This window comes from Homarus americanus, unplaced genomic scaffold (genome assembly GCF_018991925.1).
Source record: "Homarus americanus isolate GMGI-L3 unplaced genomic scaffold, GMGI_Hamer_2.0 scaffold18703, whole genome shotgun sequence".
NCBI classification, from domain to species: domain Eukaryota; kingdom Metazoa; phylum Arthropoda; class Malacostraca; order Decapoda; family Nephropidae; genus Homarus; species Homarus americanus.
Genome location: NW_024749779.1, coordinates 6,316,699 through 6,334,127, shown reverse-complemented (window position 1 = coordinate 6,334,127; position 17,429 = coordinate 6,316,699). Strand labels below are relative to the sequence as shown.

The 17,429-nt window shown below is 41.6% G+C and overlaps 1 long non-coding RNA gene across 1 annotated transcript in view; it reads right to left on the bottom strand.

Annotated features, from left to right (window-relative positions):
• Nucleotides 1–3: 3 nt before the first annotated feature.
• The window catches only part of LOC121853865, a 35,075-nt gene continuing 17,649 nt past the window's right edge, over nt 4–17,429 (bottom strand). The window contains exons 2-4 of the long non-coding RNA XR_006086418.1: nt 15,037–15,089; nt 1,260–1,395; nt 4–174 (exon numbers count right to left, since the gene is read on the bottom strand). This is a non-coding gene — a long non-coding RNA (uncharacterized LOC121853865). The remainder of the gene's footprint in view (nt 175–1,259; nt 1,396–15,036; nt 15,090–17,429) is intronic.

Here is a 17,429-nt window from a genome sequence, read left to right as displayed (position 1 = left end):
TGCAGTGTAGCAGAGGTCCGATAAGTTGGTTGATCCATGGCACAGTGTAGCAGAGTTCTGGTTGGCTGGTTGATCCATGGCACAGTGTAGCAGAGTTCTGGTTGGTTGGTTGATCCATGGCACAGTGTAGCAGATTTAGGAGTGGTTGATCTGGGGCGGGAAACCTGACGACACCTGAGAAAAAAAGTAAAGAGCGATAAAAAACTGTACGACCTGTTAAGTGAATGAGTAAATACATAACAAACAAGTAATAAACATAATTATACTTGAATAGAGAAGAAATCTGAGCAAGAAGTAAATAAATGAAAAAAATTATCAACGATAATCATAAAAGTAAAAGAATAAAATAAACAAAGAAGCAAATACAGAAGGATATAATTACGTAACTAACTAAACAGTAACAATTAGATAAACAAGTACTGTAGCTAAATAAATAAATGAACTATAAAAATGGGGAAATTTGAGTAAATTTAAGAAATTACTAAATAAATACAAGCATTAGTAAATACAAAAAGATCGAATAAAGATAATTTGATAAAAAAACGGAGTGAATACATCCGCGGGTAACCTGGTATTTTACGTCAGAGATGACTACTTTGTCCCACCTGCAGACAATAACAAGTAAATTTAATTTATAGAAAATAAGATATACGGGACATTAACATAAATTTAAACGTAATGATGAGGTATTGTACTCGGTTAAAAAAAAAGAAGTGTCTTTCAGGAGGGGTCCGATGATTTTGGAACGGAACAATCCTGTTGCCTCGATAGGGTGGTAGGCGTGATTGTGAGACATATCCTACCTATTATGGTAGATCAAATTTTGGTATCCCATTCTAAAATTAGTTCGTTGCAATATGACTGATGAATAACAGTATGCTTCATGGGGCTTTATCAAAAACCTTCATTCGTGGTGCCATTTTGTTTCGCACAAGAATTGTAAAGATTTTTTTTAACCGAGTTACAGTTATAGAGAGGGTGAGAAATAAGACAGTTTATTACCTTCCTCACACTGTGAAGTTGTGCGAATCTTTACTGATACTTCACTCAGCTTCTGATAATACTGTAGCTGGACAAACGCGCGGACACCCAACTATCCCAAGTCTCTCCTTGGTTGTATTATCACATCGTTAACGATATATATATATATATATATATATATATATATATATATATATATATATATATATATATATATATATATATATATATATATATATATATATATATATATAGCGAAATACAGTAGTGTGTCTCACCTCTTCACAGCTGTTCAATTTGTACATGCACGGGAGTGGCGATGACGTCACCGCTGACATACTCCTGCGGGGTCAACACCTTATTAACGTTGACCTTAATAATATTATGGCCTCCCCTTTGCGTCATGTTTCTTTCCTGGAAACAATAAGATGATAACAGTACGAGGCACAGGCTGGAGGTGTCGCTCGTCCGATGACTCCACCAGGAGAAACAGGGTGGCTGTTCCCAGTTACCTCTCTGTAGACTGCCATAATCTGCGATCACTTCTTCTACTGCTACTTAACAATATTCTTACCACTACCAACTTCACTGCAACCTATTTGTTCTTCTAAGATACCCACCATCTTCTCTACTTATCTCTTCACTGATTTTATTTCATTTCCTTCTTACTCTGTCAATCTAATTCTATTTGTTCACAAAGTCGCAAGGATAGATACTCGACAACAGCATCACTTAGTATACCAGCTGACCCCGCGCCCTCTACCCGCTCACACAGCTTACTTTTATACCTTGTTAGCTACCAATGCTTGAGTTGGCTGGGGATGTGGGTAGGCAGGATGGCTGGGATGTGAGTGGGCTGGTAGGCTAGGGGTGTGAGTGGGCTGGTCGACTGGGGGTGTGGGCTGGGATGTGGGCGGGTTGGCATTAGATGTGGGCGGGCTGGCTGGGGAGTGTGGGCTAGGATGTGGGCGGACTCCATAAGGGGAGAGTCACCAAATCCCGTTGCCCGTGTGAGACCTGCATACTAAGTACATCATCAGTAGATATCCCTCTAGCGCAGTACTATACCTCCCATTAACATTATCAATAATATTATCATGATAGTAAGTGTTAGCGGCCATTCCACTAGGTAAAGGCGCCCCTCCTAACACCAGAGGGGTAGGTTAGTAGCCACCAATTTCATCCTCACCACCACAAGGGGCTACTGTGTTGTGAGGGAGCTACTCACGCCTACTGACAAAGACAAAATCTCATAAGACAAAATTCCACCGTACAACATTCCAGGGCAAAATCCTTATGATAATATTCCGGTAAACAATATTGTTCTGAATAACATAACTATAGTGTTCTCACCGCACCAGTTTTAGTCCCTACCAAGTAGTAATGTTTTGCTAAACTATATATAATAGGTTAAGGTAGTTTAACATGGCTATTGCCTTAGATCTTTATGTATATATTTAAATATCCATAATAATGAAAGCTTAAGCTGTACATGCATATACTGCGTTGAACACTGCAGGAGAGATTATACATTAGCAATATTTAACACTAACTAAAAATGAATTAAATTTTACAAAATAAACACAACTACTATGATAATAAAATGATGTTCTAAATTATTAAAAGTTTCTACTGTTAAAAAAAAGTGACAGTGTACCAAATAACAAAAACATTAACTTCAACTTGCCCAAGAATAAAGACAAACTCGTAGCTCAGTGTTAGGTTACGTTAAATCAGAAAAGTTTGAGGAAAAGAGAAACATTTGGTTTGTGCTAGCTATCTCCTCAGTCAACTGAAGGACAATATTTAAGATGTGAGAATGTGTCAACAGGTTCATTTAACTTACAAGATGTTGACACTTATTATCTCAGTATCCAACTATGGGAAAAATAAATGAACGGAAAATCTTGGCCTACACTCACTGTTACTGACAGATGTAGGAGTAGAAGTAATGAGCCGCCCTTCATATGGCAACGATCGTCATACACTTTGGTTGAATGCACTGATATTGACTCTTATTGAATGATGGAAGTGAGAGATTTTGAAACTGTTCATGGGATCTACACCTGCAATGCGAGTGTCAGCAACCTACTCACTCTCCTCCGCACAGCTCGCTCCGTCTTCCTCCAGCAGATTTGCGTCCCCCTCCAACTTACGTCTTGTCACGACCAAATATTTAGTAAAACGTCTAATTTAGTTGTGATTTACATAAAAACAGAAATCAATTTATGAAACAGAAAAAAATGCCTGTCCTCATTACCCTCCAAGAAATCTCTGGTCGAAATAAGATAGAACAACTGTATTTATCGTCAGGGTGTTCAAGTAACTCATTGTGTTTGTACCCAGCAATCGAATGACGCAGACAAGGACCTATTGTGACGCAGGTAAACACCCCCAAGCACAAAACACAGGTGTGTCCCAGAAATTTCCTGTGTGACGTAGAAAGTACCACTATGACACAGAAATTATAACTGTGATGTATAAAACCATTTAAATACAGAAAACCCGAGTGTGGCATAGACAGCACCACTGAAGTACAGGAAGCGCAAGAGTGACGCAGAAAGCACCAGGCCGAACATAGAAAGCACCAGGCCGAACACAGAAAGCACCAGGCCGAACACCGAAAGCACCAGTCATGCCTTTATGCCTCACGCACAATACTCACACCAATACAAGGCAATAACCGTGACCTACAACAAGACACACACACACCTCTCTCTCTCTCTCTTCTGGCCACCTGTTGACATACCCGGCCATCTGTTGACATGTATGGCTGTCTGTTGATATGTATGACCGTCTGTTGACATGTATGGCCATCTGTTAACTTGTCCGGTCATCTGCTAATATGTTTGGCCATCTGTTGACCGGCATGGCCATTTCTTGACATGCCCGGCCATCTTTGATATGTACGACCATCTTTTGACATGCCCGGCCATCTGTTGACATGTATAGCCACCTGATGACATGTTTGGCCATCTGTTGATTTGCCCAGCAACCTATTGACCTACCTGATCACCTGTCGACCTATCCCTCGTTCTACTAGGTTACTTGACACCTTATCTGGCCGCCTTTCGAACTCTTCAACCACCCGTCGACCTGTCTGTCGCCCAATGTGGCTACTTATCGACCTATCCGTCCAATTGTCAACCTACTTAAATAAACGTCTGCATCTACTATTGTGAGCAACCTTATTATTAGCTATATTTGCACTGTATTATGAGTTATCTTGTGAGTATCAGTATGTTATCTTGTGAGTACCAGTATGTTATCTTGTGAGTATCAGTATGTTATCTTGTATCAGTATGTTATCTTGTGAGTATCAGTATGTTATCTTGTGAGTATCAGTATGTTATCTTGTGAGTATCAGTATGTTATCTTGTGAGTATCAGTATGTTATCTTGTGAGTATCAGTATGTTATCTTGTGAGTATCAGTATGTTATCTTGTGAGTATCAGTATGGTGAGTATCAGTATGTGTGAGTATCAGTATGGTATCTTGTGAGTATCAGTATGTTATCTTTTGAGTATCAGTATGTTATCTTGTGAGTATCAGTATGTTATCTTGTGAGTATCAGTATATTATCTTAAGTACCAGTATGTTATCTTGTGAGTATCAGTATGTTATCTTGTGAGTATCAGTATATTATCTTAAGTACCAGTATGTTATCTTGTGAGTATCAGTATGTTATCTTGTGAGTATCAGTATATTATCTTAAGTACCAGTATGTTATCTTGTGAGTATCAGTATGTTATCTTAATAATAAATAATCATGAGTATCAGTATGTTATCTTGTGAGTATCAGTATGTTATCTTGTGAGTATCAGTATGTTATCTTGTGAGTATCAGTATGTTATCTTGTGAGTATCAGTATGTTATCTTGTGAGTACCAGTATGTTATCTTGTGAGTATCAGTATGTTATCTTGTGAGTATCAGTGTTATCTTGTGAGTATCAGTATGTTATCTTGTGAGTTATGAGCGTGAGTTGTGAGCCAGTAAGCCAGTCTCACCTCACACTCACATACCAGTAGCGGGATAATAATAATGTAAATTATCCTGACCAGCCATTGTTTCATCTTTTTATTGTGGTGTTTGTATCTGTCTGTGTCTGTATTTTTGAGTGTGTGTTTTTATGTTTACCCCTCTGTGTGTGTGTGTGTGTGTGTGTGTGTGTTGGCAAGTAGACATGATCCAAGACCTACAACACAATAGCCAATACAACAACCACTGGCCCTAACCTAACCTAACCAGTCTTATCAAACCAACACTAACTTAGGAAAATTAAAAACCAACCAACACAAATCATAACCGACATTACTCTACAGGGTTAGGTTAGGTTAGGTTAGGGGTCAAATAAATATTAATAACACAACATTGACCAGATGACGAAACGACCTGACGATCACAGGACCATGACGACCACACACAGTTGAGAGAGAGAGAGAGAACGCACACAACTACAGGAACCGGAACAAGAATGAGATAATCACTGTGGCAATAAACAAAAAGGGTGGGAGGGGGGGGAGACAGAGGGAGGAGGCGGGAAGAAGAGTGAATGAGGATCCATCTCCTATTGCAGGGGAGGGAGGGAGGGAGGGAAGGAGGGAGGGAAGGAAGGAAGGAAGGAGGGAGGGGTGGAGGAGGAGGAGAGGGATTTAGAGGAAAGATAGGGAGGAGGTGGAGGATGGAGGAGAAGAAATGAATGATGAGAATAATGGTGGTTGGAAGAGAAGAGGAGGGAGGAAAAGAATAAAGGAGGAATGAAGGCAGATTGAAGAGATAGCAGGAGAAGAGATGAGATAGGAAGGAGGTTGGGACAAGTTTGGTCACATTAAACCGTCCTCTTTTATTTAAGGGGAAGAAAATGGAAGGGAGAAGAAGGAAGGGGAAGAGAGAGGTGAAAGATGAAGAAGAAAAGAGTAGGGCGGAAAAGGGAAGGAGAGGGGATGAGAGAGGGGGACAGGGAAGGTGAATGAGAGGAGGACTCATCTTCATTAAAAGGAGGAGAATTCTCATATCCTTTTGCCACGGGTGCGAGGGAGAGGTACTCTTCTCCCATTTAAAGAGGGGATGGAACGTTCGCCTTCAATTTAAGGGGGACGTTCATCTCCCGTTGCAGCATCCCTGGCGGAAGTGTTGGTGGCGGGGACTTCCGGTCATTAGGGCAGTGAGCCGGGTAGACTCGCCTTAAAAACACGTCCCTATACCTTCCCATAAAGACTCCGCCCACCGCTGCTGTGCTTACACACCACATGAGCCACGTTCTGGGAGGACATACTGTACTGTAGGGGCCTCATGGAAATATGTGAGTTCATCTGAATATTAGGAAGTTTGAATTCATCTACTCATACTTAGATTCGCTTAAATCATCTGGACAAGCATGAATTCATTTGAAATTCATTTTAACATTGGTGGGTTTGTGGGGGGTTTACCTGGACGTGCATGGCTTCATTAGGAAACGTGTGAACTCATCTGAAAATGTGTGGGTTTGTCTGTAAACGTGTCAGTCCTGTGACCGTGCGTGGGTTTCCTAAATTGCAGGAAATTCTTTGGTTGTGTGTAGGTTTACTTGTAAGTTCAGTTGAACATGAATGGGTTTCCCCGATTGTATAAGATTATAATCTTATACAATCGGGGAAACCTATTGTACTCGTTCAGATAATTATCTGAACGAATACAATATTGACCTGAACTGCTTCGAGTTAGTATTGTTCACTTACAATTGGTTCCCTAATGGACAGCTCTACCCTGAAGGGTAGCTCACATCCTTAATGAGTCAAAGCACCCTTCGTTATCACCAGGACTACACATCCTCTACAGCCAAGCTTACATCATTCCTGTTCAGGACGTCGTGTTATTAAGTTCATCATATACTGTACACACTTTCTGGGACAACACATAATAGTTACGCCTGTTTTGGTTTCAGTACTCTTGTGTAACATATATTACATTGCTACACCTGTCCTTTAAACTTTTGTATTTGCGGTAATATTTCTGAGTAAATTCTGGATCTTAATATACAAATTTGTTTAGAATATACAGAGTAGTGTTGATTCATTCCATCATTGTGTACACTCGCTTATTGTCTCTCGTCACGCCGGGGTAAGTGGGGAGAAACAGGAAAATGATATCCATCCCTGCATACGTCCGTCTCGGTATTGAAAGGGACAGGTCGAGGAAACAGAAATAGGTATCGATGACGCCGAGTATGTCGATATTACCAAGTAATACATCTGATAATTAATATATTCCTTCAATTTTAGGGAGATCGAGTTAGTTTTGTGTTCATGGTGACGGGGAACTATGGTCCCTTGGGTCAACTTGTTATTTCCGCTAAGTTTATGCATATTTTCTCCGCACCAGTCACTTAGTTCCGACTCTCACTACTCTTAACCCATAGACCAATGTCAAGAACAGTGTTTTTATTTTGGGTGTCAGTAACGTGAGCTCAGTGATTATTACCAACTTTTAATTATTGTTATGAAACGAAATGATAAGGAATACCGAAAATCATTCGTGTTTCCAAAAATTCGACATTTCTTATTCTAAATATTAACTTGAACATTATAGCACAACAGTGCTTGTATATTTTTAGATATATAATAAAAATACATCAGGCGGTACTTGTGTGTTTGTAAATATTACATGAATATGGTAAACCGTCGCGACTTGGAGCCGGGTTCCGTGTGAGCCCGCCACACAACACACTGAGTGATGGCGGGATTAATGCGAGGCTCGAACACCGACCCCACACTCAGGTCAGGTGCTTATATATTAGCTCGCCACCACTCTGTACACGGATCTTGCATTTCTCTGTATTCATGGCTCATGTGGCTCCTGTGTGCAAATGTAGTGATTCTTGAACAGTGCCAAGTGCACATTCATCTACTGTAGCTACATTAACGTACGCTGTATATAAGCGGTGTTTCATAAAGATTAGAGACAGTGGATTCTGTGGAATAACAAACACGCTCAGTTACCAGAGAATCAGGACTGTGTGCGTTGGTTGACGTCTATACAATACTCAGAGTATCTCATTTTGCTACACAGAATCGCGTGTAAGAAGCAGTAAACAGGTTGGGTTGTGTCGAGTGATTTGCGTGCACACGATGATGGGAGAGAGAAGCAGTGTACGCTTGATGCATGTGCCTATAGTGGGCAGACGTGCACCGCTTCACCTGACTGATGATACCATAAATCCCGGCCATCAGTGCTGTTGATCCTTTTGCTGTTGTTTTGTTGTTAGTTCTGCTGTTACTGCTAGTGTTACTTCTGCTGCCAATACTACCATTTCCATTAGCGTCATCTTCAGACCGTTGGCATCAAGATGTTTTTAGAAAGCGAACATCTCACACACACATTGATCCTTGAAGAACTCGCGGAAGGTCGAATTTGTTGATGTACTTCGTGAAGCACCAGTCGTACGACTCGCTCTTTGTTTATTTTTTTAGAATCACCACGGACGGGCGAGGAGAATGACCTGCTGTACTACTGAGTCAGTCGTTTGGTGCAAGTCACCTTTGTATGGATCGTCACAAAAATTCCTAAGCGCTAGCAGGTGGCTTAACACCGAGAGTTGTCCCCACCTGACAACTGAAGCATTAAACCTTTTACATACATCTAGAAACAACAACCTAGTAGTTGAATACCCCTCACCACCTTCCCCATGTGGTACACATCTAAAGCTGAGCGAATTTTCAGCATACGAAGTCATGACTTTTCAGTCTAATATGGTGGCGTTAGCAAATGTACATGATGGCACAGAGCCACCACTGCACTCTTTTGGGAAAGCCTTGCCGCGCTCTCAACACCTGCAGTCTTTTCTCAAGTTAGGCGGCGCTTGTTAAAATATTTTTGCATTAGTCGGTTACCCTCCTTTGGACTGAGAGATAAGCTACAAAAAATCACACCACTATATATATATATATATATATATATATATATATATATATATATATATATATATATATATATATATATATATATATATATATATATATATATATATATACACGGATAGAGATTCCTTTTATCGAGAAAGTTGTTACGGTACGCTACGAGCCGTTGTTGTCCACTAATAAATTTTACGGGGTTGCCTGGAAGGTATGTATGTATTTGGATATTTATTCACTTATATTCACAAACACGCACATATAATTACGTCCTTATGACACACACACACACACACACAGAGGTAAGTCGGTGGTGAGGACTCTCCGCTCTGGTGGGCGGTAGTGGGCGGGGTTTCCGGTGACACGCCCTTCCGCCCACACTCATGTCAGCACGCCCACACCACCCACAAAACCTGTTGTTGACACTCAGCTGGCACCACTTCCTGCCACAAGGTGTGGTGGTAGTGGTGAAGTGTGGTAATGGTGGCAGTGGTGTTGGTTGTGGGAAGGTCTAGTGGTAGTGCCAGTGGTGGTGGATGTAGTGGTGAGGTGTGATGGTTGTAGTTGTGGTGGTTGTGGTGAAATGTGGTGGTAGTACTGGTGAGGTGTAGTGATGGTTGTGAGGTGTGGTAGTAGTGGTGGGCTGTAGCGGTGGGGTGTAGTGGTGGTTTGTTATGTGTGGTAGTAGTGGTGAAATGTGGTAGTTGTAGTGGTGGTGTGTGATGGTAGTAATGGTGGAGTGTGGTGGTAGTAATGGTGGGGTGCAGCGGTGGTTGAGAGGGGTGCTTGTAGCGGTGGGAGTGAGGTATGGTGGTCGTAGTGGTAGGAAATAATGTATTGGTGGTGATAGTTGTAGATGGAAAGAATCGTCAGTAGGTGGTTGAGGTCTGAAAATTAGTCTCTCTCTCTCTCTCTCTCTCTCTCTCTCTCTCTCTCTCTCTCTCTCTCTCTCTCTCTCTGTCTCTACAAAATATAAGCCTCACCATACAACGATCAGCACACAAATGCATCCTGTATACACACACACATACACACACACACACGCCGCATATACACTCACTATATCAGGCAATATATATATATATATATATATATATATATATATATATATATATATATATATATGTGTGTGTGTGTGTGTGTGTGTGTATACGAGTTACCTAACTATAACATTCTGACAAAAAGTGAACACAAATGAAAAAAATCAGAGCTTTTAAATGAAAAAAAATTACAATATCTGTCACGTCGTAAAATGTAAATTACTGTAGTAGTATGAAGTAGAATGCCAATTATACATAAAGAAAATTTACATACAACTAAAATATAGAGAAAAGATTTTATGTAAATATTAAATGAAGGATAAAACGTGATCAAAGACTTATGGAATTATATTAAGAGGCGAGGGCGAAGGGTGGAGAAGGTGTGAGTGGGAGGGAGGGCAGGTGGGAGGAGCAGGGAGGGCATGGGCTCATGGAAAGGAGGAAGAGGAAGAGGGAGGGTGAGGGGATGGAGGGGGAGAAGGAAGTTGGAGAAGAGGAAGGAGGAGGGAGGGCAAGGGGATGGGCTCATGGAGAGGAGAAGAAGGAAGAGGAAGGGGGGAGGTAAGAGGAAGGAGAAGGAGATTGAAAAAGGGAGAGGAAGGGTAAGAGGATGGAGGATTGAGAGGTAGATGGCAAAAGGAGGAAAGGGGAGAAAGATGGAGGGTTCAGAGGTGGAGAGGAGAGAAGGGAGGGATGCAGGAGTAATGGGAGAGCGTGACGGGGAGGGAGGGGAGGGATAGGGTGGTTTCAGGAGGTGGAGGAAGAAGGGAGTGACAGAAGGTGAGAGGAGGAAGTGGAGAAGGAGGAGGGGAAGAGGTGGAGGGAGGGAGTGATATGGAGATAGAGGAGCGGGATAGGAGAGAGGTGGAGGAGGAAGAAGTGTCAGGGACGTGGAGGGGCGGAATAGGAGGGGTTCAGGAGGAGGAGGAATACAGCCTTCCCAATAAATTACAGAACGATCTCCCTCCTCGAAGTACCTGGAAAAATTCTTGAAAAAATCATCAATAATCTTAGCACTCACCAGGAAACAATCAACAGACAATTTGGAATCAGGAAAGGGAAGTCCACCTCAACAGCGAGAACCGTAGCAAGTGGTAGTCAATGTACCCTAAGTCTCCGAGACTTAGCGTTTTACAAAGTGTGGCATGAAAGTCTAAAACATAAAATCCTCCAACTCGGACTACCCGCCAGCAATCAAAAAGCTGCTTTACAACTTTCTTGACGGCAGAAATGTTAGACTGAGCGTGTGACAACACAGAGGAGAGACCTTCCCACTCAGAGCGGAGTCCGTCAGGGCAGCGTCCTCTCTCCCACCCTATATATCATCTACACAAGTGACACCCCGCCTCCCACCAGAAAAGGAAACGAAGATATTATGTATGCAGATGACATCACTCAAATAACATCACACAGAGGAAAATCGAAGCACTACAGGTCGACATCACCAAACGGGAAGTATAAAAGGGTGAATAGCTATAAAGAAAAATGGAAAATCAAAACCAGTCTCTCCACATTCACAGTGATACCCTTATACATAAGGAAAACCCATCCATTAGTAACCAATAATGCCTAAATAGAATACAAGAGCAGTCACCCTCCTGGGCCTGCATATATCCACGACGGGCTACTCCCATCATGGCCACGCCAGGAAGATAAAAGCGAAGAGCTGAAAATCCTATACTACTTAACCCGCTTCCTGAGAAAATAAAACTCCGCCTGGTTACATCACATATCATAACGATATTAACTAAACCAGCAGTACCTTTTCATACTATAAGCCCCACCCAAATATTAAAACTACAGGTGGTCCAAAACGAAGCCTTGAGATTCATCACAGGTGAAAGATACCCCTTCAACAGAACCACAGCCAAAATTCACAGACCTGAGAATAAGACCCATTAACCAGCCGCTATAAAAAAAAAATCAGAGGAAGAGGTCCTACAAAGACTCCCACCAGACAACGACAACATCCATAGATGATTACCAAAAAGTTACCAAACCTCAAGAAGTCCATTACCACCCCCAATCAACACGGCCAAGCAATACTGTAAACAACCTCCATAGACCGCATCCGCCATTAGGGTCGGCGGAATATGAAATGTAACCCTCAAAACACCCATAAATGGGATAGGGTGGGTTGTCTATAGTGCCAGAGCCGCCAAAAGCAGACAACCAATCAGTAAATCACCTTCAAGAAAATCACCCACGATAACTAGCACTTAGAAACAACTTTAACACACTATTAGCTTAGTCAGCCCGTAGCAAGGCAGGCAGCCCGCCTCCTCCTACTTCCAACTCAATTTATTAAATTTTCGAACAAATAACTTTCCTCCTCCTGTAATCATCTTTCAATCCCTTCTTTCTCTTCAAAAAAGGGGAAGGGGGGAGAGACAAGGGACGGGATAGGAGGAGAGAGGGTGGAGAAGAAGGAGAGCCGAGAAAGAGGAGGGAGATGGAGTCACAGTGAGGTAGAGGGTAAGGATAAGAGGGGTTCAGGAGGAAGAGGAAGGAGGGAGTGGCATGGGGTGAGATAGGAGAGGAGGGAGTGACAGGCAGGTGAAAGGACGGGATAGGAGGAGGAGGAGGAGGAGGCGGGGTGTTACATCAGAGACCAAGGGTAGAATTACAGGAGGAACGCTGGACCACAACCCTGGAACTGTACACCTCCCCTCCCTTCCCCACCCCTCCCCTCCTGTCCCCTCACCCCAGCACTCCTATCCCTCACCCCAGCACTCCCATCCCCCTACCTGTGGCTGGCTACATCTACTTCCTACCTCCCTGCTTACAGATGGTACAGTTGCGGAAATGTTTTCCTACGCCCCCCTGTGGTAACCCGTATCTCTAAACGGCCAACCAATATGACCTATAGTAAACATATTCACCAATCACGTCCGTCGTTACAAAACCCATATCCATTCATTCATAAATAGTGATACTACTACTGTGACGGTGCCGTTTGGAGACACGGGCTACCACAGGGGGTGTAGGAACACATTTCCGCAACTGTACCACACGTAACAAGTGCACTGGTCAGCTGGTGCCACTCCCCTCGTAGTTGGCCATGACAACCAACTTAACCTCATGAGTACGATGACATCTTACTCAACGGCATGGATTAGCGTATTCAAAGGGATTAAGTTATTGTGCTGAAAGGATTAGGCCATCTTAATCTGCGGGGCTAATTCAAAATACTCAAGGGGCTGGCATCAAGGGGTTGATATCGTACTCAAGGGGCCGGAATCGTACTCATGGGGTTTAAAAATCACAGATTAATCAGACGTCATCGCCATCTTCCATACAGAAACAACATTACAGATATAAATACAGGCATAACTACAAGTACAGGAACACATATAGGAATAACAAGTACATGTACAGGTATAAGCAGAGGCACTCATACAAGTACAGGTACACATGAGAGTACAGATACAATAAGTACAGGTGCAGATACAGATACAAGTACAGGTAAAGATACAAGTACAGGTACAAATACAAGTACAGGTACATGCACCCAATACAAGTACTACAGGTATAGATACAAGAACAGGTACAGGTACTGTACAAGTATAAGTAGGTACAAATAAAAAATTAAAATGAATGCAGAATAAAAATATAATCACATTAAAATCCCAAAAGAGTTGAATCATCTCTTAGAATTATCCCAAACTTCAAAGACATTCTCATCTCCCTCTATGACCTTTGTCTAATGAAAGACAAAATATTATCACTTACCCAACTTTTTTAGATACAGCCTGAAATGCATCCATCCATCCATACATCCATCCATCCATCCATCCATCCATACATCCATACATACATACATACATCCATCCATACATACATACTGTACATATATTCGTACAAGATTTTGTTTGATTTATGATTTCTCACCAATTTCCTCTATAACTGAAGTCGCACACACACACACACACACACACACACACACACACACACACACACGTACACGCGCGCGCGTTCTCCTCCTCCATCCCCCTGCCGCTCTCCCTGCCTGGCTACCCTGGCGTGGCAGAGCCTGGCGGCGGGTCTACTAAGCGACCCTGCAGGAAGGTCTCAGGTTACGGGGCGTCGCTGTCGGCTGGTCACCAGACTCCTCCACCTGACGGGGAGGGGTGACTGCCCTCCTCCTCACCTCTCGAACACACACACACACCTTTCACTTAGTCTCTATCATCACTCAGCTGCACTTTTCTGCGTCTCTTACAAAATATATATATGAACAAAACAGCGGTAATCATCTATTTACTGGCGGGGAAGCAGTTGATAATTGATTCAAGGTTTCGAGGCTACGAGGCTTTGAACCTTATAGCTCATCTGGTACAAGTACATTCACTCGACTTGTTTTATCTTACATACCTTCCACATAGTTCCCATTATCGTTTTGCTGCAATGTTTTCTGCCAGCTCCTAAAAAAAAAAAACATTCACTGGCGAGGAAGGAGTCGGTGTGAGTATCAAGGTGTCGAAGCTTCGGGGTTTTGGAACCTGAGGCTAATCTGATTCACGTGCATCCTCTCGACGTGTTGGTTTTCGGCCAGGAATTCTATCCTCGCAAAAAATAAGAGACGAACGGTGTCTAGAATTATTTATTTTTTGTCATTGTGTTCTGTGTCTCACACAAGATATTATTAGTCTCAGGGATCATTTAGTATGTTGTTTCATTAACTTTATTTTGCACACACTCACACAAGATAATAATAACTATTGACTCACTAAGACGAGACAACGATTTCAACTCCTCCCCCACACCTCTCCCAGTGACCTTGACCTTCCCTTAACTGACTTCCTCCATCCGTTCAGCGCCAGGAAAATAAATCAGACTTTTTTCTTTTACGTTATTTTGTCGATGCTTACATACTTGTACACATATTTAGATGTGAAAAATATGCAAAAAACGAGGGCAAACACAAACACACACACAAGAGATACCAATACGAGATCGTAATATGTCATTTGAACTCTCTCTCTCTCTCTCTCTCTCTCTCTTCTTCTCTTTCGTTTTTCTCTCTTTTCCTCTCTTTCTTTTCTCTCTCTATTCTCTTTCCTTTTCTCTCTTCCAATTTCCCTCTCTTGTCAATATCATTAAGGTGAAACATCCTCCCACCTACCAGCTGCGTTGTGTTCATCTCACGCTCCAAGGACCTGATGACACTTCCACCATCTACAAAGAACAGGAAATAAGTATTAGTATTCAGATCAAAGTTTCAGAATGATAAGTTTTCAGATCAAAGTTTCAGAGGGTTAAGTTTTCAGATCAAAGTTTCAGAGGGTTAAGTTTCATATCAACGCTTCAGAATGTTAAGTTTACAGATGAATTGAACTTAAAACAATTGATTTAACCAGAAAGATAAACACTGAACAATAACAAGAATATTGACCTGGTTGAGCCCATAGTGAGTATCGAGGCATTATGGTAAAATAGTTCAATCATTGGTTGTGGTAATTGTCAAAATAGGAGTAAATGTCATCCCGGTCTTTATGATATAGTAAATAAAACAGGTGGCTAATTATCAAAGGGGTAAATGTTATAAGCTTTATTATATGCTGGTTAAGACGTACTGTTTGTGGCCCCGGGAAGCTGGAGGGCCTGAGTCAAAATCCTCAGAACTAAAGTGGACTTATTATCTATGAGGTTGGTAAAGAATGGGGCAGTTTTTTTTTTTTATGAAATACTGAGAGCTGAAGTAAGTAAGCTTGGGCTCTGATACTTAGACATTAGAGAGATGTCTTTTAATATATGGAAACACCTCTAGTTTGTCCAGAAATGGGAATAGTCTTTCTCAGTTTGCAGGCGGTTAACTGATTTACACACAAATATCGCATAGCAGTAAGTACTAATATCCTCAAATTTTAACATCTTCAATTTAGTAAACAGAGTGGTCGTTGTTAGCAGATCAGTACCATACCCAAAGGTTGTGTCCTGGTGGTGTCCGAGGCCCCCATACTGTATGACAATAAATCAAATATTTGTTAAATAAATCCATAACAAACTTCTCTTATATGCTGAGGTAATGAGAGTAGCGAGTGCGGTACAGGATGCCGCACTCTCTATTAATTTCACTGTGAATGACTTGAATGTGGTTTCTACAGTTTAAACAATCCCGAGGAAGATTATACTACTAGTGTACAGTAGGGAGTTTTGTAGGGAGGGTTTTTCCAAGGTTCAGGTTTTCAGAACAAAACTGCGGAATGATAAAGTTATTTACCGGAGATCAGACAACGAACCGTAACTTGAGCAGCTGCACGTGTTGGCCTACAGTGTCCCTCAAGCAGCACTGTGCCCACTAACTCCTAAGTTTAGTACCAGTTAGCATTAATCATTTATGTGTATGTTCTGTCTTCAGTAATTTACATAAACAATAGTGGAGTTCCTTTCTTATACAAAGGGGAAACAGCCCCATGAAAGGATGAATAAACACTATTCAATTTATAGATGTATAATAAATGCAAATACACACTGTGAGAAGGTATGAAATTATAGAACAAAGATGTATATTAGTGACATAATGCCGTGACGAATTGCATTATTTTCTAAATAAATAAAACCATCAGGTGATTAGTGCTCTTAAACTATCTGACTTGTTTAGCTACTTCACAGATGTGTTATTTTTTAACAGTCAAATTTCAGTTGGAGTCGGACAGGCCTGATCTTTCATTATGCCTTTCATACATAGAGAGAGAAACATATGCAAAACACATATCTATAATGGACAGATACTAACTACTAATGTCCAGACCCGAGTCGACGTTATGCTTGACCGCCCGTCGTTTGCAACAGACAGCAACTTGTCTTGCTACAAGCAGAACCGTGAATACACAGCAAGACCATCACATTACAACTTGCAATTAGTACTGCTTCAGTCGTTTAAAATGTACACTGCACCCAGAAACCAAATTTTTAGTGCAATTGGGTTTGGCAAGTTAGCGATTAGCCATTGATTTTCTCTAAAAAAATAAAAATATCGCTAACAACTTTGAAAATTAGCGGCGCTAACGTTTATTAGCACCGCTATTCCCAGCGCTGCCCTTAGACAACACACGTGACAGACACACTACCAGGGAAGCCCACAATTATTTAAGAATCATTAATCTACTGAAAACAGATTAATAAAAGATTGCAATACTTATGATAAATTATCAGTAATGAACATAAGCAGGCCTATCAGGAACACTTAAGGTTTTGGTAACACAATCATGAACTGTACGTTAAAAGTACCACTATAAAAGCACCTCAGTTCCATTGTATTACTGACATAAACAATATCTTAACGACGTGACAAAGACGTGCAAATCTTATATCACCTCCATTGTGTGCGAGACGTATGATCCTTTAACGCTTCCTTTGTAACACTGACATAAACAAGTATGTTACAGCACCAAAGATATGTTAATTATGACGCTAAGGCATAAATCCGAGGCTGTGACACCAGATTCAGATTTACGTAGGGACTAGTTTATTGGGCACCTCCCTTACACCCCGGTTTGTACCTTAGTTGACCTC